Source organism: Schistocerca cancellata, chromosome 7 (assembly GCF_023864275.1).
Source record: "Schistocerca cancellata isolate TAMUIC-IGC-003103 chromosome 7, iqSchCanc2.1, whole genome shotgun sequence".
NCBI lineage: Eukaryota > Metazoa > Arthropoda > Insecta > Orthoptera > Acrididae > Schistocerca > Schistocerca cancellata.
In genome coordinates, this window is record NC_064632.1 from 106,576,124 (window position 1) to 106,598,852 (window position 22,729).

The following is a 22,729-nucleotide window of genomic DNA, read 5'->3' on the forward strand; positions in this document are numbered from 1 at the left end:
TACCGTCTATCAAAACGAACTGTAACCTCTCTGAGAGGATATCACGAATCCAGTCATACAACTGAGACGACACTCCACATGCAAGCAATTTGATTAATAGTCGCTTGTGAGGAAAGATATGAAAAGCCTTCTGGAAATCTAGGAATATGGAATCGATCTGAGATCCCTTGTCGAAAGAACTCATTACTTCATGGGAATAAAGAGCTAGCTGTGTTGCACAAGAACGATATTTTCTGAATCCAGGTTGGTTATGTATCAATAAGTCATTTTCTTCAAGATGATTCATAATGTTCGAGTACAGTATATGGTCCAAAATCCTATTGCAAATTGAGGTCATTGATATGGGTCTGTAATTCAATGGGTTACTCCTATTTCCTTTCTTGAATATTGTTGTGACCTGTGCTACTTTCCAATCTTAAGGAAGAGACCTTTCGTCAAGTGAGCGGTTGTACGAGGGTCAGTCAAAAAGTAATGCCTCCTATTTTTTTTTCTACGTTTAATTGTCAGGAAATTTAAATGCAATTACATAGGTTGAAAACCACAACATTGAGGATCATTTTGTCATTTTTCAATGTAATCTCCGCCCATCTCTACAGTTTTGGTCCATCTTTGAACAAGGGCATGTATCCCAGCACGGTAAAAATCACAGCTCTGCTTCCTAAGCCATTGACGCACGGATGTTTTGACGGCCTCCTCATCTTCAAAATGAATCCCACGATGAGCTTCTTTTAGTGGCCCGAACAGATGGAAGTCTGATGGTGCCAGGTCAGGGCTGTATGGGGGATGAGGCAAAACTTCCCATCCAATTTTGACAATCTCGTCAGAGGTGTGACGACTGGTGTGTGGTCTTGCATTGTCATGCAAAAGAAGAACATCTGCCATTGATTTTGTTGGGCGAACTCGCTGAAGACGTGCTTTAAGTTTGTTGAGGATTGTGACGTATTGAACAGAATTTATTGTGCATCCCTGCTCCAAAAAATCAACCAGAATCACACCCTCTGTATCCCAGAAAACTGTTGCCATAACTTTCCCTGCCGATCGCACAGTTTTGAATTTTTTCTTCCTCGGCGAGCTTGTGTGACGCCACTCCATTGACTGCCTCTTTGATTCAGGTTCAAAAAAATGCACCCATGTTTCGTCCCCGGTCACAATTTTTTTCAGAAACTCATCTCCCTCCAAACGGAAGCGCTGCAAGTGTTGGGAGGCTATTGTTTTCCTTGCCTCTTTATTCTGATCGGTTAACATTCTTGGAACCCACCGTGCACAAACTTTTGAGTACCCCAATTGTTTAATAATCGTTATCACACTGCCTTTACTAAGAGAAATAATGCGACACACTTCATCTGCAGTCACCCGACGGTCACCACGAATGATGTCATCAACTTGCTGAATGTTGTGTGGAGTCACTGCACTCACCGGCCTGCCGCTCCGCTTTTCGTCAGTCAACGGTGTTTGCCCTTCAGCTTCCTTACAACGACGAACCCATCGTCTAACAGTGCTGACATCCACTGTCACAACACCATACACCTTCTTCAGTCTTTCATGAATGCGTATGGGCGTTTCACCTTCTGCATTCAAGAATTCAATCACACAACGCTGTCTCAAACGAACATCGATGTCGGCCATCTTACAAACTTCTGCTGTGCTGCCACCTGTTGACACAGAAAGTTACTACTGCAGTGGATTGCAGAAGAAGGTTTGAGGAATGGCGCCAAATTCAAATTTTTCACTTAACTTAATTTCATTAAGTAGAAAAAAAATGGGAGGCATTACTTTGTGACCGACCCTCGTATATGATTGCTAAGAAAGGCGCTATTGTGTCTGCATACTCTGAAAGGAACCTGATTGGTATACCATATGGACCGGAAGACTTGCCTTTCTTACGTGATTTGAGTTGTTTCGCAACACCTAAGCTATCTATTTTTATGTCACTCAAGCTAACAGCTGTTCTGGTTTCGAATTCTGGAATATTTACTTCGTCTTCTTTCGTGAAGGAATTACCGAACATTGTATTTAGTAACTCCGCTTCAGTGGCACCACCATCGGTAACATTTCCATCGCTAACGCGCAGTGATTGTATTGACTGGTTTTTGCCACTGGTGTACTTCACATACGACCAGAATCTCTTCGGGTTTTCTACCATATTTTGAGACAATATTTCATTGTGGAAACTATTAAAAGCATCTCGCATTGACGTCCGCATTAAATTTCGAGCTTCGGTGAAACTTAGCCAGTGTTGGAGATTTTTGCGTTCTTCTGAATTTGGCATGCTTTTTTCGTTGCTTCTGCAACAGTGTTCTGACATGTTTTGTGTACCATGGTGGATCAGTCCCGTCTCTTATTAACTTACGCGGTATGAATCTATCTATTGTTGTCGATACTATATCTTTGAATTTCTGCTGTATCTGGTCTACACTTACATAATTAGCTTGGGACGAATGGAGACTCTCTCTTAGGCAGGCATCAAGCGAATTTTTATCTGCTGTTTTAAATAGATATATTTTTCGTTTATTTTTAGTGGTTTTGGTTGATATGGTTTTGACCCTCGCTACAATGCCCTTGTGTTCACTAATCCCTGTATCCGTCATGATGCTCTATATTACATCAGGCGTATTTGTGGCTAAGAGGTCAAGGGTGTTTTCGCAACCATTTACAATTCGTGTGGGCTCATGAACTAATTGTTCAAAGTAATTCTCAGAGAAATCATTTAGTACGATTTCGGAAGATGTTTTCTGTCTACCACCGGCTTTGAACATGTATTTTCGCCAACAAATCGAACAAATCGAGGGTGGATTGAAGTCTCCACCAGTTATAATTGTATGAGTGGGGTACTTATTTGTAATGAGATTCAAGTTTTCTGTGAAGCATTCAGCTATTATATCATCTGAGTCGGAGGGTCGGTAGAAGGAGCCAATTATTATTTTCGTACCACTGTTGAGTATAACCTCTACCCATCTATCTCAACTTCACTACAGGATAAACTACTATCAGCAGACACAAACACACCACCACCTACTTTATTTAATCTATCCTTTCTGAACACGGTTTGCGATCTGTAAAAATTTCGGCAGAATTTATCTCTGGCTTTAGCCAGCTTTCTGTTTCTATAACGATTTCAACTTCAGTGCTTTCTATCAGAGCTTGAAGCGCTGGTACCTTTCCAACACAGCTACGACAATTTACAATTACAATACCGACTGTTGCTTGGTCGATTCTCGTCGTTTCTTTGCCCTGTACCTTTTGAGACTGGAGCCCATTCTGATCTTTCCCGAGACTGTCTGAGCTAAAAAACCGCTCAGTCCACGCCACACAGCCCCTGCTACTCGTGTGGCCGCCTCATGTGTCTAGTGGACACCTGACCTATTTAGCGGTACCCGAAACTCCACCACCCTATGTCGCAAGTCGAGGAATCTGCAGCCTACACGGTCGCAGAACCGCCTAGCCTCTGATTCAGACCCTCCATTTGGCTCTGTACCAAAGGTCCGCAATCGGTCCTGTCGACGATGCTGCAGATGGTGAGCTCTGCCTTCATCTCGCTAGCAAGCTTGGCAGTCTTCACCAACTCAGTCTTCACCAACTCAACCAGAGAGTATCTCTTCCGATAAATAGCGACACACATCACTAATGACGACATGAGCCACCACCTGCAGTTGGCTGCACCCTGTACCCTTCATGGCATCCGGAAGGACCCTTTCCACATCTTGGATGACTCCCTCCGGTATGCACACTGAGTGCACATTGGCTTTCTTACCGTCCTTAGCTGCCATATCACTATGGGGCTCCATCACCCGCCTAACGTTGGAGCTCCCAATGACAAGCAATCCCACCTTCTGCGCTTGTCCGGACCTCTCAGGAAGACCGGCCACTGCCGCAACAGGCGAGGCCGCCGTTTATGGCTTGGAAGTACTTTCAGCAGTGGGCAGCACCTCAAACCTGTTACGGAGGCGTTAGGGTACAGCCTTGCTGCCAGCACCAACTTTAGCCTTCCGCCCAGGGATTCGCGACCCCGCCACAGTTCGCCAATCACCGTCAGGCGAGTGACGTCCGGCAGGGACGCTAGACTCCGAGGGCGCAGTGGCATCAGAGATCCCAGGCGATGCTACAGGTTACAGAGGCGCTAAAGTGCTCGCCTCGTGTGTCCTAATGTCACTGCGTCCCAGGGCAACAGCCTGGAGCCTCGCATTCGGGAGGACGACGGTTCAATCCCGTCTCCAGCCATCCTGATTTAGGTTTTCCGTGATTTCCCTAAATCGCTTCTGGCAAATGCCGGGATGGTTCCTTTGAAAGGGCACGGCCGATTTCCTTCCCCATCCTTCCGTAACCCGAGCTTGTGCTCCGTCTCTAATGACCTCGTTGTCGACGGGACGTTAAACAACACTCACCCCCTCCTGGAGCCTGCCGACCACGGCCAATACAGCTTCCAGCTGTTTACGGGCGGTGGCCAATTCCAGCCGGTCAACAGCGTGGATGTGTGGGTAGGACAATTTTTAGGCAAGATGACGCTCCTCCACACATAGCACAACCTGTGAAGCGGCTGCTGCAGAGGCATTTCGGAAATTCTAGATCTATCAGCCGTCAATTCCCTACACCCTGGCCATCCAGATCATCTTACCTTATCCCGTGTGACTTCTGGCTGTGGGGTTATCTGGAAGATGTTGTGTTCACTACTCCAATTACGGAGGTAGCTGAATTGAAGGCACACATTGCGCATCACATCTGAACGTGACCCCCGATCTTTTGTGGAACATTCTGGTTCTCGATTTCAACTTGTAGCAGAAAACGGTGGACAGCATATTCTACATGTCTTATGCCAGTCTCATGACCATTAGAACCCGACGTCGTTTTGCTTTTTATGCGCTTTTTGGCTCTAGGACAATTAAAAACCGATGACGTTTTGCTTTTTATGCGGTTTTATTTTCTGAAATAAAAAAAATGCACTTACAAACTTGAGAACCTGACACCACATTTTACATTCGTATCACTCGCTAAATTATTCAGTGCTTTTGCAAACGACCGTTAATAACCAGTCTTCCCGCAAATATTCTCTTTCCGTCCCAACAGGCCTCGGAAGGCCCAACGGTACCGACCGACCGTCGCGTCATCCTCAGGAGATAGGCGTTACTGGATGCGGATACGGAGGGGCATGTGGTCAGCACACAACTCTCCCTGCCGTTGTTACTTTTCGTGACCGGAGCCGCCACTGCTCAGTCAAGTAGCGTCTCAGTTGGCCTCACAAGGACTTAGTGCACCCCACTTGCCAACAGTTCTTGGCAGACCCCGAGAGTCACCCATCCAAGCGCTAGCAGAGGCCGACAGCATTTAAATTCTGTAGCCCGACGGGAACTGATCTTATTAGGGCACTGGACTCTTTTGACAGAAACGGACCTAAAATCCCGCATCCTCCACCCACATTAGATTTCCATAAATCACATAATCACTATTCCAGAATGATGCCTCTGAAAATAATACGGGTGATTTTCATCACCATCTTTGTCCATCCAGAACTTGTGCTTAGTTTTAGTCGGTGGTAAGTTAAACCCTTTCGTTTCTTCTTCCTTACAAACTTCTCTCATGGAAACGAGATAGAGAGCGTAGTACTTTGACTCTTTAGTAATATCAGTTACACAAAACTCGTTTCGTTCCTCGAAGCTTCTGTAAAAGGCCACTAATAACCCCTGCTACCGTATGTGCTGTCTACATCTACATCTACATCGACATCTACATGACTGCTCTGTAATTAACAGTTAAGAGCCTGGCAGAGGTTTCTTCAAACCACCTTCGAGTTGTTTCTCTCCCATTCAACTATGGAACGGCGCGCGGAAAAAACGAGCACCTAAATCTTCCTGTGCGAGGTCTAATTTCTCTTATTCTATCATGAGATCATTTCTTCTTGTACAGGGTGGTCCATTGATAGTGACCGGGCTAAATCACGAAATAAGCATCAAACGAAAAAACTACAGCGTTTTTTAAATAGGAACCCCCATTTTTATTACATATTCGTGTAGTACGTAAAGAAATATGAATGTTTTAGTTGGACCACTTTTTTCGCTTTGTGATAGATGGCGCTGTAATAGTCACAAACGTACAAGTACGTAGTATCCAGTAACATTCCGCCAGTGCGGACGGTATTTGCTTCGTGATACATTACCCGTGTTAAAATGGACCTTTTACCAGTTGCGGAAAAGGTCGATATTGTGTTGATGTATGGCTATTGCGATCAAAATGCCCAACGGGCGTGTGCTATGTATGCTGCTCGGTATCCTGGATGACATCATCCAAGGGTCCGGACCGTTCGCAGGATAGTTACGTTATTTAAGGAAACAGGAAGTGTTCAGCCACATGTGAAACGTCAACCACGACCTGCAACAAATGATGATGCCCAAGTAGGTGTTTTAGCTGCTGTCGCGGCTAATCCACACATCATTACCATACAAACTGCGCGAGAATCGGGAATCTCAAAAACGTCGGTGTTGAGAATGCTACATCAGCATCGATTGCACCCGTACCATATTTCTAAGCACCAGGACTTGCATGGCGACGACTTTGAACGTCGTGTACAGTTCTGCCACTGAGCACAAGAGAAATTACGGGACGATGGCAGATTTTTTGCACGCGTTCTATTTAGCGACGAAGCGTCATTCACCAACAGCGGTAACGTAAACCGGCATAATGTGCACTATTGGGCAAGGCAAAATCCACGACGTCTGCGACAAGTGGAACATCAGCGACGTTGGCGGGTTAATGTATGGTGCGGCATTATGGGAGGAAGGATAACTAGACCCCATTTTATCGATTGCAATCTAAATGGTGCAATGTATGCTGATTTCCTACGTAATGTTCTACCGATGTTACTACAAGATGTTTGACTGCGTGACAGAATGGCGATGTACTTCCAACATGATGGATGTCCGGCACATAGCTCGAGTGCGGTTGAAGCGGTGTCGAATAGCATATTTCATGACAGGTGGATTGGTCGTCGAAGCACCATACCATGGCCCGCACGTTCACCGAATCTGATGTCTCCAGATTTCTTTCTGTGGGGAAAGTTGAAGGATATTTGCTATCGTGATCCACCGACACCGCCTGACAACATGCGTCAGCGCATTTTCAATGTATATGCGAACATTACGGAAGGCGAACTACTCACTGTCGAGAAGAATGTCGTTACACGTATTGCCAAATGCATTGAGGCTGACGGACATCATTTTGAGCATTTGTTGAATTAACGTGGTATTTACAGGTAATCACGCTGTAACAGCTTACGTTCTCAGAAGTGATAAGTTCACAAAGGTACTTGTATCACACTGGAACAACCGATATAAAATGTTCGAACGTACCTACTTTCATTATTTTAATTTAAAACACCTACCTGTTACCAACTGTTCATCTAAAATTGCGAGCCATATGTGACTATTACACTGCCATCTATCACAAAGCGAAAAAAGTGGTCCAACTAAAACATTCATATTTCTTTACGTACTACACGAATATGTAATAAAAATGGGGGTTCCTATTTAAAACACCGCAGTTGATATCCGTTTGACCTATGGCAGTGGCATCTAGCGGGCCAACCATAGCGCCATCTGGTTTCCCCCTTCAAGCTAGAAGAGTTTCGTTCTTTGTAGGTTTTTCGTTTGACGCTTATTTCGTGAGATATTTGGCCCGGTCACGATCTATGGACCACCCTGTATAGGTGGACCCAATGTCGGTGGCACTATCTTCCCTGTTTCACGATAATAGAAAACGAGCTGCCCTCCTGTGAATTTTTCTGGTGTCCTCTCTGATGCGGATCCCAGAAGAGGACGGACAAGCGTAGTGCAAGCAGTTCTGACAATAAATCGCAGTCTTTGGTTTGCTTTAACCCCAACATTATCTATATGATCGTTTAAATTTAAATTATTCATAATTGTAGATCTACGTGCTTTATCTTGTAACTCACATGGATGACTTCACACTTTTCATTATCCAGAGTCAAATGCCACTTTTCGCATCATCACACAGTTATCCTGTCTAAACCGTTGTGCAATTGGTTTTGATCATCTAATGATTTTACAAGACGGTAAATAATAGCACGTGGACTGCTCAGATTGTCTCCTAAGTCGTTTTGTAGATTAGGAGCAGCAGAGGACCTATAACACATCCTTGGGGAGCGCCAGATAACTTCTGTTTTACTCGATGACTTTCTGTAACTTCCCTTCATTTACTACGACCTGTGTGTGACCTTTCTAATAGGAAATCACGAATCCAGTCACAAAACTGACGCGACGCTCCACAGGCATGCAATTTGATCAGAAGATGCGTGTGAGGAACGGTGTCGAAAGGATTTTGGAAATCTAAAGATGTGTAATCAATTTGACATCCCCTGTCTTCAAGGATCATTACGTCGTGAGAGTAAAGAGCCAGTTGCGTTTCACAAGAACGATATTTTGTGAATCCGCGGGCAGCCTGTTCGTAATGGGGCCCCTTAGGGATATGGCAGCAAGAGAGGGGAAGAAAACCAATGTGCACTCTGTCATTCCAGATGTGGAAAGGGTCCTTCCGGATGCCATGAAGGGTACAGGGTGCACCCATCTGCAGGTGGTCGCTCATGTCGGCACCAATGATGTGTGTCGCTATGGATCGGAGGAAATCCTCTCTGGCTTCCGGCGGCTATCTGATTTGGTGAAGACTGCCAGTCTCGCTAGCGGAATGAAAGCAGAGCTCACCATCTGCAGCATCGTCGACAGGACTGACTGCGGACCTTTGGTACAGAGCCGAGTGGAGGGTCTGAATCAGAGGCTGAGACGGTTCTGCGACCGTGTGGGCTGCAGATTCCTCGACTTGCGCCATAGGGTGGTGGGGTTTCGGGTCCCGCTGGATAGATCAGGAGTCCACGACACGCAGCAAGCGGCTACACGGGTAGCAGGGGTTGTGTGGCGTGGACTGGGCGGTTTTTTAGGTTAGATGGCCTCGGGCAACTACAGAAAGGGCAGCAGCCTCAAAGGGTGCGGGGCAAAGTGAGGACATGCGGAGACCAAGCAGCAATCGGTATTGTAATTGTAAACTGTCGAAGCTGCATTGGTAAAGTACCGGAACTTCAAGCGCTGATAGAAAGCACCGAAGCTGAAATCGTTATAGGTACAGAAAGCTGGCTGAAGCCAGATATAAATTCTTCCGAAATTTTTACAAAGGCACAGATGGTGTTTAGAAAGGATAGATTGCATGCAACCGGTGATGGCGTGTTTGTCGCTGTTAGTAGTAGCTTATCCTGTAGTGAAGTAGAAGTGGATAGTTCCTGTGAATTATTATGGGTGGAGGTTACACTCAACAACCGAGCTAGGGTAATAGTTGGCTCCTTTTACCGACCTCCCGACTCAGCACAATTAGTGGCAGAACAACTGAGAGAAAATTTGGAATACATTTCACATAAATTTTCTCAGCATGTTATAGTCTTAGGTGGAGATTTCATTTTACCAGATATAGACTGGGCCACTCAGATGTTTAGGACGGGTGGTAGGGACAGAGCATCGAGTGACATTATACTGAGTGCACTATCCGAAAATTACCTCGAGCAATTAAACAGAGAACCGACTCGTGGAGATAACATCTTGGACCTACTGACAACAAACAGACCCGAACTTTTCGACTCTGTAAGTGCAGAACAGAGAATCAGTGATCATAAGGCTGTTGCAGCATCCCTGAATATGGAAGTTAATAGGAATATAAAAAAAGGGAGGAAGGTTTATCTGTTTAGCAAGAGTAATAGAAGGCAGATTTCAGACTACCTAACAGATCAAAACGAAAATTTCTGTTCCGACACTGACAATGTTGAGTGTTTATGGAAAAAGTTCAAGGCAATCGTAAAATGCGTTTTAGACAGGTACGTGCCGAGTAAAACTGTGAGGGACGGGAAAAATCCACCGTGGTTCAACAACAAAGTTAGGAAACTACTGCGAAAGCAAAGAGAGCCTCACTCCACGTGTAAACGCAGCCAAAACCTCTCAGACAAACAAAAGCTAAACGATGTCAAAGTTAGCGTAAGGAGGGCTATGCGTGAAGCGTTCAGTGAATTCGAAAGTAAAATTCTATGTACCGACTTGACAGAAAATCCTAGGAAGTTCTGGTCTTACGTTAAATCAGTAAATGGCTCGAAACAGCACATCCAGACACTCCGGGATGATGATGATGGCATTGAAACAGAGGATGACACGCGTAAAGCTGAAATACTAAACACTTTTTTCCAAAGCTGTTTCACAGAGGAAGACCGTACTGCAGTTCCTTCTCCAAATCCTCGCACAAACGAAAAAATGGCTGACATCGAAATAAGTGTCCAAGGAATAGAAAAGCAACTGGAATCACTCAACAGAGGAAAGTCCACTGGACCTGACGGGATACCAATTCGATTCTACACAGAGTACGCTAAAGAACGTGCCCCCCTTCTAACAGCCGTGTATCGCAAGTCTCTAGAGGAACGGAAGGTTCCAAATGATTGGAAAAGAGCACAGGTAGTCCCAGTCTTCAAGAAGGGTCGTCGAGCAGATGCGCAAAACTATAGACCTATATCTCTGACGTCGATCTGTTGTAGAATTTTAGAACATGTTTTTTGCTCGAGTATCATGTCGTTTTTGGAAACCCAGAATCTACTCTGTAGGAATCAACATGGATTCCGGAAACAGCGATCGTGTGAGACCCTACTCGCTTTATTTGTTCATGAGACCCAGAAAATATTAGGTACAGGCTCCCAGGTAGATGCTATTTCCCTTGACTTCCGGAAGGCGTTCGATACAGTTCCGCACTGTCGCCTGATAAACAAAGTAAGAGCCTACGGAATATCAGACCAGCTGTGTGGCTGGATTGAAGAGTTTTTAGCAGACAGAACACAGCATGTTGTTATCAAGGGAGAGACGTCTACAGACGGTAAAGTAACCTCTGGCGTGCCACAGGGGAGTGTTATGGGACCATTGCTTTTCACAATATATATATAAATGACCTAGTAGATAGTGTCGGAAGTCCCATGCGGCTTTTCGCGGATGATGCTGTGGTATACAGAGAAGTTGCAGCATTAGAAAATTGTAGCGAAATGCAGGAAGATCTGCAGCGGATAGGCACTTGGTGCAGGGAGTGGAAACTGACCCTTAACATAGACAAATGTAATGTATTGCGAATACATAGAAAGAAGGGTCCTTTATTGTATGATTATATGATAGCAGAACAAACACTGGTAGCAGTTACTTCTGTAATGCGTGCGGAACGATTTGAAGTGGAATGATCATATAAAATTAATTGTTGGTAAGGCCGGTACCAGATTGAGATTCATTGGGAGAGTCCTTAGAAAATGTAGTCCATCAACAAAGGAGGTGGCTTACAAAACACTCGTTCGACCTATACTTGAGTATAGGGGATCCGTACCAGATCGGGTTGACGGAGGAGATAGAGAAGATCCAAAGAAGAGCGGCGCGTTTCGTCACAGGGTTATTTGGTAACCGTGATAGCGTTACGGAGATGTTTAGCAAACTCAAGTGGCAGACTCTGCAAGAGAGGCGCTCTGCGTCGCGGTGTAGCTTGCTCGCCAGGTTTCGAGAGGGTGCGTTTCTGGATGAGATATTGAATATATTGCTTCCCCCTACTTATACCTCTCGAGATGATCACGAATGTATAATTAGTGAGATTCGAGCGCGCACGGAGACTTTCAGAGAGTCGTTCTTCCCGCGAACCATACGCGACTGGAACAGAAAAGGGAGGTAATGACAGTGGCACGTAAAGTGCCCTCCGCCACACACCGTTGGGTGGCTTGCGGAGTATAAATGTAGATGTAACCGTTTTCTTCGAGGTAAATCATAATGTTAGATACATTATATGTTCAAAAATCCTACTGCAAATCGACATTAGTGATATGGGTCTGTAATTCAACGGATTACTGCTATTTCTTTTCTTGGGTATTGGTGTGACTTCTGCAACTTCCAAGTCTGTAGGTAAGGAACTTTCGACGAGCGAACGATTGTACATGGTCGCTAAGTACGGAGTTATTATATCAGCAGACTCTGCAAGGAACCTGACTGTTATACAATATTGCCTTTGTAAGAAATTTAAGCTGCTTCACTAGACGGAGGATATTTACTTCTAAGGTGCACATGTTGGTAGTCGTTCTAGTTTAGAATTTTGGATTATTTAATGCATCTTCTTTTGTGAAAGAGCGAGATTCGGAAAATCGTGTTTAGTAACTCTGATTTAATGGCACTGTCATCAGTGATATCACTATTTTTATCGCACAGTGGAGATCTTGATTGCTTCTTGCCGCTGGTATACTTTACTTATGACCAGAATCTCTTTGGGTTTTCTGCCAGATTTCGAGGCAGAGTTTGCCAGCCGCGGTGGTCTAGCGGTTCTGGCGCTGCAGTCCGGAAGCGCGGGACTGCTACGGTCGCAGGTTCGAATCCTGCCTCGGGCATGGGTGTGTGTGATGTCCTTAGGTTAGTTAGGTTTAAGTAGTTCTAAGTTCTAGAGGACTTATGACCTAAGATGTTGAGTCCCATAGTGCTCAGAGCCATTTTTCGAGGCAGAGTTCCATTATGGAAACTGTTAAAAGCATCTCGCATCGAAGTTCGCGCTAAATTTCGAGCTTCTGTAAAACTTCATCAATCCTGGGGATTCTGCTTTCTTTTAAATTTGGCAAGCTGTTTTTGTCGTTTCTGTAATAGTATTCTGACCCGTTTTGTGTACCATGGCGGATCAGTACCACCTCTTATTTATTTATGTGGTGTATATCTCTCAGTTGCCGTCGATACTATTTCTCTGAAATGAAATCACAGGAAGTCCATGCCTACGTAGTCAGATCGGAAGGAGTGGAAACTCTCTCTTCGAAAAGCACCAAGAGAATTTTTATCTGCTTTTTTAAATATATGTAGTATGCGTTTATTTTTGGTGGGTTCGGATGTTACGGTATTCAGTCTCGTTACAACTGCCTTGTGGTCACTAATCATTGTATCCTTCGTGATGCCCTCTATTTACTCATGATTGTTTGTTGCTAACAGGGCAAGTACGTTCTCGCAATCATTTGCACTTCGAGTGGGTTGCCATCCGAAATTTTCGAAGTTTAAGACGTTGTTAGTGCTTGAAAGATAAATACCTGCGGCTTACGCCCAGAGGAAGCCAGAAAACATATTTGAGTGTCCAGAAAGATAGATGTCCCGCCTCTGTCGTGGCATAATGGGGTCTAAGTGACTGGTTTCGATATTGCCCATTTACTCTCCAGTCATAGCTGTATTTCACAAATCCCTGGAACTTTCACTTCATTTTTAAGACTGTGCCATATGCGACGTCTGTAAGTAGGAACTACTGAAGCGATATACAATATGCAGGACTATTTATAAGGTGAGTATGTCTTCGGAAACGTATTGTCAGCTCACGTTTTGTTAATGAATAAAGAATTGAAACTGTTGTGTAGGTAAGTGAATATTTAAAATCCACTGTGAACTTAGTTCCATTTTATGTTGAAATTTGATAGGCAAAATCACCGGTATTGTTCATAAGAAGACTGTACTAATCGTCGAGTTACATGAATCTATATGGCGTAATTGGCGGAGGGTATAGCGTGAGAAGCAGGGAGTTAGAGTAACTGGAGGGGATGCCAGGCAAGGTCAGTAATGTAGGGAGGGACTTAGGACGTCCAGAGTGGTGGACGTGAGGGTGGACAACGGCAAAAGATATGGAAGTGTGTAAAAATAGTGACATGATTAAGCATTTTAGACAGAATACTGAGGGTGTGATATCGGCGTGACTATGAAGAAGTAAATTATTTTACAAGATTTATTTTAAAGTGGTGGTGGATATAATGAAAAAAGGTGACGCAGTCCACGGTATTGTTGTATGATAACAGTTGGTACCACAAAACGGGGAATTAAGTGATAACTCACAAGGAATAACTGCAGGTTTACTATTCCTCGTAATCATGTACTTATGAATGAATGTCTAGAAACGATCGACGCACTCAAGCTGAGCTGACCATTTTTAAGGTAACATAGAGGAGATTATATGCATGTGAAGCAAATTTTTCTTAATCTAGAAGATACACCAGAAAACTGTTTCAAGATATGGACTCGGGAATTTCAGTGATCAAAATTAAAATTTGCGTCTAGCAGAGTCTTTCACTAACGTTAAAGAGTGTCCAGAAAGATAGATGTCCCTCCTCTGCCGTGGCATAATGGCGTGTAAGTGATTGGTTTCGATATGAAAATCCATTGAGCGAATAATGTTTAAAAATTAACACTTTAAACTTAGAAAACACTCAAAACAGAAGAGCAGACACTTTCAGTGTCAAAATACACGGAGGCGCCAAAGAAACTGGTATAGGCATGCGTATTCAAATACAGAGGTATGTAAACAGGCAGAATACGGAGCTGCGGTCGGCGAAGCCTATATAAGACAAGTTCTTCGCGCAGTTATTAGATCGGTTACTGCTGCTACAATGGCAGGTTATCAAGATTTAACTGAGTTTGAACGTGTTGTTATAATCGGCGCACGAGCGATGGGTCACAGCATATCCGAAGCAGCGATGAAGTGGGGATTTTGCGTACGACCATTTTACGAGCGTACCGTGAATATCAGGAATCCGGTAAAACATCAAAGCTCCGACATCGCTGTAGCCGGAAAAAGATCCTGCAAGAACGGAGCCAATGACGACTGGAGGGAATCGTTCAGCGTAACAGAAGTGCAACCATTCCGCAAATTACTGCAGAATTCAGTGCTGGGCCACCAACAAGTGTCAGGGTGCGAACCATTCAACGAAACATCGTCGATATGGGCCTTCGGTGCCGAAGGTCCGCTCGTGAACCCTTGATATCTGCACACCTGGCCTGGGCCCGTCAACACCGATATTGTACTGTTGATGACTGGAAACATGTGGCGTGGTGCGACGAGTCTCGTTTCAAATTGTATCGAGTGGATGGACGTTTACGGGTATGGAGACAACCTTATGAATCCATGGACCTTGCATGTCAGCAGGGGACTGTTCAAGTCGGTGGAGGCTCTGTATTGGTGTGGGCGGTGTGAAGTTGGAGTGGTATGGGATCCCTGATACCTCTAGATAAGACTCTGACAGGTGACACGTACTTAAGCATCCTGTCTGATCACCTGCATCCATTCATGCCCACTGTTCATTCCGACGGATTCGGGCAGTCATAGCAGGACAATGCATCCCACACATCGTGAATTGCTACAGGCTGGCTCCAGGAACACTCTTCCGAGTTTAAACACTTCCGCTGGCCACCAAACGCCCCAGACATGAACGTTATTGATCGTATCTGTGATGCCTTGCAACGTGCTGTTCAGAAGAGATTTCCATCGCCTCGTATTCTTACGGATTTATTGACAGCCCTGCAGGATTAATGGTATCAATTCCTTCCAGCACTACTTATTAGTTGAATCCTTGCCACGTCGTGTTGCGGCAATTCTGAGTGCTCGCGTGGGCCCTACACGGTGTAAGACATGTGTACCGGTTCCTTTGGCTCTTCAGTGTATTAAGAGACAGAAACAGTATAAACAGTTTATAGCGAAAGGAAATTTTGTAGCTTGCCTGACAACTGTTTTCAGTTCGCAGTGTAATCGAATACTTCGTTCATGCTACATGACGATATTATTTTTCTTTCCTGTTTTTTTCTTTCCTGAGTTTCTGGCCTTTGATCTCTATTATTAATCTTGTGGTGACGAAATGTTTTTATGTCTAATTCCTATTTCTTCCCGGGTGACCTTACGCATCTTTGTTATAGGTGGTTGTTCTAAAACATTCCGCCAGGTGACAATAATCCAGTTAAAGCGCACAGTTGCGTCATTTTGTTTAATTTCCGACATAAAGTAACTCAAGACTTCGCGACCATTATATGGACTTTTTGGCCGGTGATAACAACAGTTCAACAGTGTGAAATTATTCAAGGAGGAGATTAGTGTTTAACGTCCCGTCGAGAACGAGGTCATTAGAGACGGAGCGCAAGCTCGGGTGAGGGAAGGATTGGGAAGGAAATCGGCTGTGCCCTTTTAAAGGAACCATCCCGTCATTTGCATGAAGCGATTTAGGGAAATCACGGAAAACCTAAATCAGGATGGCCGGAGACGGGATTGAACCGTCGTCCTCCCGAATGCGAGTCCAGTGTGCTAACCACTGCGCCACCTCGCTCGGTGAAATTATTCGATAATGTGTATTAAATACTGATAGTCCGATGATCGGCTATGAACGAAATTCGCAAATAGCAAAGAAAAATATTACGATGAGCGGATTGTTGTTGTTAGCGGCCAAAAAGAGGTGAGAAAGACGTGTTTAGTACTCAGTTGTCATTAGAGCAGTGGAGAATGCGTATTGCTCATACAGCGTCATGTATTGTAACAGATACAACACTTATGGAATAAGAAGACAAGGTCTGCCTGAGAGTTCAGAGAGATGAAGCTGTGAGCTACGGAAGTTTCGCAAGGATACTGAAAATTTTTTTTGAAGAACCCTTGCAGCCTCCCTCCAAATTTTATCTTTTGCAACAAAGTCAGTGTTAAGTCACACTAAACTGGCTGATTTTGTGACAGTTTAATCAGCGGTTAGTCTTTAGTCTTAAGTAATTGTGTTAAGAGGGCAGTTGAACATTTTACAGCATTCCCTCTCTTCCTTCATTAAAAAAATTACTTTCAGTTGTAAGTAGGCTGTTTAGATTTTTATATGGGTAATGCCACGTAGCACTCTGTATGAAAATCACTGGCTGTGCTGTGTGCAGTCTGTGGCTAGTTTGCATTGTTGTCTGCCATTGTAGAGGGGCAGCTGGATGTGAACAGCGCGTAGCGTTGCGCAGTTGGAGGTGAGCCGCCAGCAGTGGTGGATGTGGGGAGAGAGATGGCGGAGTTTTGATAATCTGTAAGACTGGATGTCAATTATGAATATTAAGGTAAATACATTGTTTGTTCTCTATTAATATCTTTCATTTGCTAACTATCCCTATCAGTAGTTAGTGCCTTCAGTAGTTTGAATTTTCTATTTAGCTGGCAGTAGTGGCGCTCGCTGTATTGCAGTAGTTCCAGTAACGAAGATTTTTGTGAGGTAAGTGATCTGTGAAAGGTATAGGTTAAAGTTAGACAGGGCCATTGTTTTGTAGGGATTATTGAAAGTCAGATTGCGTTGCGCTAAAAACATTGTCAGAATCCGACGTATACCACATGATAATTGCCTTGAAGTTGAAACTCTGCGTACTAGGAAGAGTAAAGGTTTACACCACATTTCTCATGTAAAACCATTTATTGACAGATAATCTGCTTTTTAACTTAGTCTTTGCAATTTTCACTTCACGCTACTTGTACAATTTGTCACACTGAGAAACTGTTAACATGCAACATTGTTTGAAGTTAAATATCCAGTCAAGAACCAAGAGAACTTATTTAAACAGAAATTACGAATGAATTGTTATTGTGAACAGGCGACACAGTGTTATTGTGTGTGTGCATTCTTGCTTGTTAGTTGCACGATTATGTAACGACTATAAGACTCACATACTTGGAACATATACCGGCACTGCTAATGAAATTTTCATGCAACATTTTGGTTTGCTTGAGAGTGGATTCTGGATTTAAGGTACTTTCTGTGAGATACCAGATGAGACAATGGTTAGTTTGTGTGACAGCTACACTATTTTGTCACGAAGCTACTAATGAGCGACAATTTACAATGTTGCTTTTGCGGTGTTTCTGTTTCATATCTGCACAGTTTTTCTGTATTATTCTGGAAAGTAAAACATGTTTTAGTAGTAACTTTTGTGTTATAGCTACAATGAGACAGCCTTTTCTGTAGCACAACAATACGTTACAGCACAGTACTTTTGCTCATCACGGCAGTAAGCGTAATAACTATGTTATCTATACGCAAAGCATTTCACTTTGTTTATCATGAGGTCAGTACATTGACTTCTGCAGAACTTTGCTTTTGGAGGACGATAACTACGACACTTCCACAGAGATTATCTTACAGCAAGAAGCATATTTAGCGCTACAGGACACGTATTTGAGTGATTAATTTTGTACTAAAAACATTTATTTTCAAAGATATTTGAAATACAATGATACAAAGGTTTTCCGTAATACATTTCATTCCATTCTTGTAATCTGTAACACCTGAGAGTATAATTACAATAAACCTCAGGGGGGTATACGCCTACTTTGTGTACCATGTGTTTGGCAAGCACAAGGAGCCCTAGCTACTATGGTATTTGCTTATACAATTTAACACATCGGTACCATATTTCTCTAACACATAAATTACACAGCTATCTGATCATTTAACAGAGAAACAAACATCTTTTTACTACGTCAGTGACACATGTTTACGCAATTACAGAGTTGGATTACTTCACACTTAAGAAATTGTATTTTGTCTGTACTGTGTGAACTCTTCATACTTTTTCGGAACCATTGTGATACGATGAGAGCTTTGAATGATGTATTTGGTATGAGATCATGATTTTTAAAGTACGTTTGAGGTAGATGACACTATTGAAATGAGCAGAGAATATTTTTATGGTTTGAAATTATTGCAGAATGTTACGACTTTTTTGAGATTTGACTGAGGTGTTATGATGTTATTTTTACGACACTGATGTGTATTATGCTGTTGAGGTATGTTTATGTCAATAAGATGATGCTACCATATATGAGGAATGTGATTACGTGTTTATATGTATATGAATAATGAATAGAAGTTAGGGACTCTTGACTTGTGAAAAAGGATGTTGGAAACCGAGAATCGTACTTTAAGAATTATGAAATGTGTGTAAATGCGTGAATGTATCACAATGCCGGCGAAAATTTTTTGGACACTGTTATATTCATAGGATTTTGTTTCTACACACTTGTGACGTAAATTTTCGACCTGAAATTTTCATATGAGACTGTCACTGTAGCGGAAACTGGTGTCGTAAATATTTCCGTAAGAAAGTGACCACCTGCACGTGCGTCGTCGGCACACAGCTGTGTCAGACACCTGGAGAACTAGCCATTAGGGTGTGCCTTTCCGGAAGCCTATACCACGCTAATGACATTCCTTTGTAGAGGGCATCGCTAATGCGACACGCTCGTTACTTGAAAACATATGATTTTTGTAATGCGTTGTGGGCACACAGCTGTGTCAAACACCTGGAGAACAAGCCATTAGGGTGTGCCTTTCATCGCTAATGTGACACCCTCGTTACTTAAAAACATATGATTACTCGCACTTTGTGCTAATTATTGAAATACTTATGAATTACATCTGCACACCTGATTATGACAAGTGTCTTTCTCCGAGAGTTGAGTGCTACTGACTTACGAAATGCCACATGACTATTGAATGATATTTTTATGCTTTGCTTTTCATAGTTGCTTATTTCATTTAATATCTGGTTTCCAGCTGTGTTGCAGCATTAGTTTTATAAAATAAACTTAGATGCATTTGCTAATGTGAACTCTTTCTGTCAACAGATCTATTAAATAATTATTTTATGATCCACATTCTTTAAAAAAGGAGCACTTGGAAAGGAAAGAACAATAAGAAGGAACTAGTAACAGTAACACATAATTTTCTTTTCAAGTACATGGTACTATTTTTTTACAATCAGTTGTTATGGTGCACCACTGTAATTACATAGACATTATGATGTGAATAGACATTTCTCTTGTCTGCATTGTTGTTTTTACTGTAATATTTTTTCTGCTTGAGCTATGTCATGTTTAGGTATAAGTTGCTGCTGTTTGCCAGGCATAGTGTTATTGAATTTGACTTTTGCTAATTTCTTAATGCTGCTTGCTTCGCAAATCTGCGTTTTTTTTTTCATTGCTGTTTATATTAACTGTTTTATGTGATGCTGCATTGCCTCGTCCCTTAGTTTAGCATCTGAGCTCAGTAGATTTAAGTTAGCTTAAGAGGGGGTAGACTATATAAGAAACTGACTATGGAGAATAGGTAAAGAATGCAATGCGAAGTTATATGAAAAAGATTTGGGCCCAAATGAGTATTGTACAATCAGAAATAATTATTTTGAAAGAAATATGAATAGAATACAGGAAGGAGGTATAGATAGGACTTTTTGGGAATAATGATGAATGAAGGGAGATCTCCGAGAAGTAAAGAAAGTTTTGTTTGCAAAATACTGCAGTAAAACAAACCCTGTCCTTTCCTTCTATTATTCCGCTATATGTTTGTGTACTCTTGTGTATTTGTGTTTTTCCTGTCTTTATGTGTTTAGCTGATGAGAGCTATGTTGTAGACATTTTCTAATATTCTGTTATTTAATTTGTAAAGATGTTTCGACATTATTTATACTGTTTGGTTGCTCACATGTGAAGGTGATGTTTCAAACGTTCTTCTGATCTTTTATGTATGTACTTACGTCATAATTTCTGTAACACTGATGTATATGTTTATTTCTATTATTTTGTAAAGCCTGTATTACTACAAATGTTATCTGTATTGTTATGTTTTTAATGATGTATTTTGTACCTTTGTCATTGTATTCTCATGTTATAATATTGTAATTGACGCCAGTTAATCAAATTAAGTAACTTGTAAGCATTCATTTCACTGCACACATTTCTGTTGGTCATAGTATATGGACAATATGTGAGAAGTAGGGACTGTTAGTGTTTGCACGTGTGTTACTAATTCAGCAAGGGACTGGATAACAGCATTGCTGGTTCTAAGGACAATTCCCAAAAACTTTGTGCGTGCACAAGTGGTGGTTTATGGACTTGCTATATTCTCCGCAAGACTCTTCGATGGTGAATGTGCACCTGCACAGTCGCAACGGATGGCTGCTGGCCGTCTCCACAAGGACTACAGTGGGTCTGCATCTTTGATGACCCACCAATACCATTATTTCTACAAGGACTGCAGTGGGTCGGCACCTCTGGTGACCCACCAATACTGTAATCTGTACCAGGACTACAGGGGGTCTGCTCTGTGACGACCTACCTAACAATCTTCTTCAAAACGTCGAATGACTCTGCTGTGGGTTTGCTTTGTTGTGGCCCATTACCTGTCGGCATGTCAAGAGTCAGCACTGTCTTTGCGTTGGAAGGACAACACTACTTCTTCAAGACTGCATGGAAATCCACTACTTCCGTGTGCATTGTCTTTTACTGCTCAGACTTTGAGAAAAGAAATGGCAGTTTTACTCTGATGAATGATCAGGACTGTCTTTATTGACTGTGAGAAAATTTTAGCTGTTGACCAACATTGTATTAATAAGTGTGGGCATTTGATATCTTTGTGATTGTAATTATGAAAAATTTTTTCAAATCTGTATTGGCCAGTGCCCAACACCATTTGTAAAATTTTTTTGTGGGGAGCATGGGGGCTATGTAAGTAGGCTATTTAGATTTTTATATGGGTAATGCCACGTAGCACTCTGTATGAAAATCACTGGCTGTGCTGTGTGCAGTCTGTGGCTAGTTTGCATTGTTGTCTGCCATTGTAGAGGGGCAGCTGGATGTGAACAGCGCGTAGCGTTGCGCAGTTGGAGGTGAGCCGCCAGCAGTGGTGGATGTGGGGAGAGAGATGGCGGAGTTTTGATAATCTGTAAGACTGGATGTCAATTATGAATATTAAGGTAAATACATTGTTTGTTCTCTATTAATATCTTTCATTTGCTAACTATCCCTATCAGTAGTTAGTGCCTTCAGTAGTTTGAATCTTCTATTTAGCTGGCAGTAGTGGCGCTCGCTGTATTGCAGTAGTTCCAGTAACGAAGATTTTTGTGAGGTAAGTGATTTGTGAAAGGTATTGGTTAAAGTTAGTCAGGGCCATTGTTTTGTAGGGATTATTGAAAGTCAGATTGAGTTGCGCTAAAAACATTGTGTGTCAGGTTAAGCACAGTCTTGTATAAGTTGTTCTAAGGGGACGTTTCACAGTCAGCATTCGGTAGTGCATCAGCGCGTAAGCGGCAAGGGCTTGTACCGGAGATTGCTTAAATTTGGTATCACTGAGACTTTCAGTGCCGTATTTCTGCAAATTTACCAATTTCGGAGCGTACGTTCTGTGAGATCTTTCTCAACTGACCATGCACTGATTAATTCCGTATGTACGTAACCTTTACAGAACAATGAAAGGCGGAGGTATTTGGGAAATTTAACTTTTATGCACAGACGTTACAGGCATAAGGTTATGCTTAATGCGTTCAACATCTAACGTGTTGCCAACAGCATCTCAGGCGCAGCGCCCAGCGTTATTGACTAATGAAGCAGAGGTTTCAATTTTTAGTTTAAGATGAACTTAGAGAGAACACTCGACGAACCGCTCGTAAAGAGACTGAAAAAGTGGTCAGTAGTAAACCTATTTTCACTAAGTAAAAAAGAAGAATAATTCATTTTTAAGCAGACGCAATACTTAAGGAAAAAAGGATACTCGTTCCAATTACCCGCTGTGGTCTGTGGCATGTGTATATTGTTCATTGTAATAGAGAAAGGTGCAATCACGTGTGGTCCTGTGAATAATGTAGTACATATTTACAGCACAGTAAGTTCAGAAAAACTCGGAAACATATCAAACTTGGAAAAATTTCGTACAAAGGAAGAATACTAAACTTTAGCACTTCATAATTTCTATCACTTAGTGACATTACTGTATTTCATGTTGTAATGCTCAACATTAATTTGGACATCATACTTTTGAGTAAAATCTATTCGTACTTCTCGTTGACAAAATCCAGTGATGAATATTTATGGAATTAACTTCTTGAGGAAAGATTATATATTGCTT

General features: G+C 42.5%; 1 protein-coding gene across 1 annotated transcript in view; it reads right to left on the reverse strand.

Moving 5' to 3' along the window:
• LOC126092656 (radial spoke head 1 homolog) overlaps positions 1 to 22,729 on the reverse strand; it is a 179,756-nt gene that overhangs the window by 75,760 nt on the left and 81,267 nt on the right. The gene's annotated exons all lie outside the window — the stretch shown is intronic.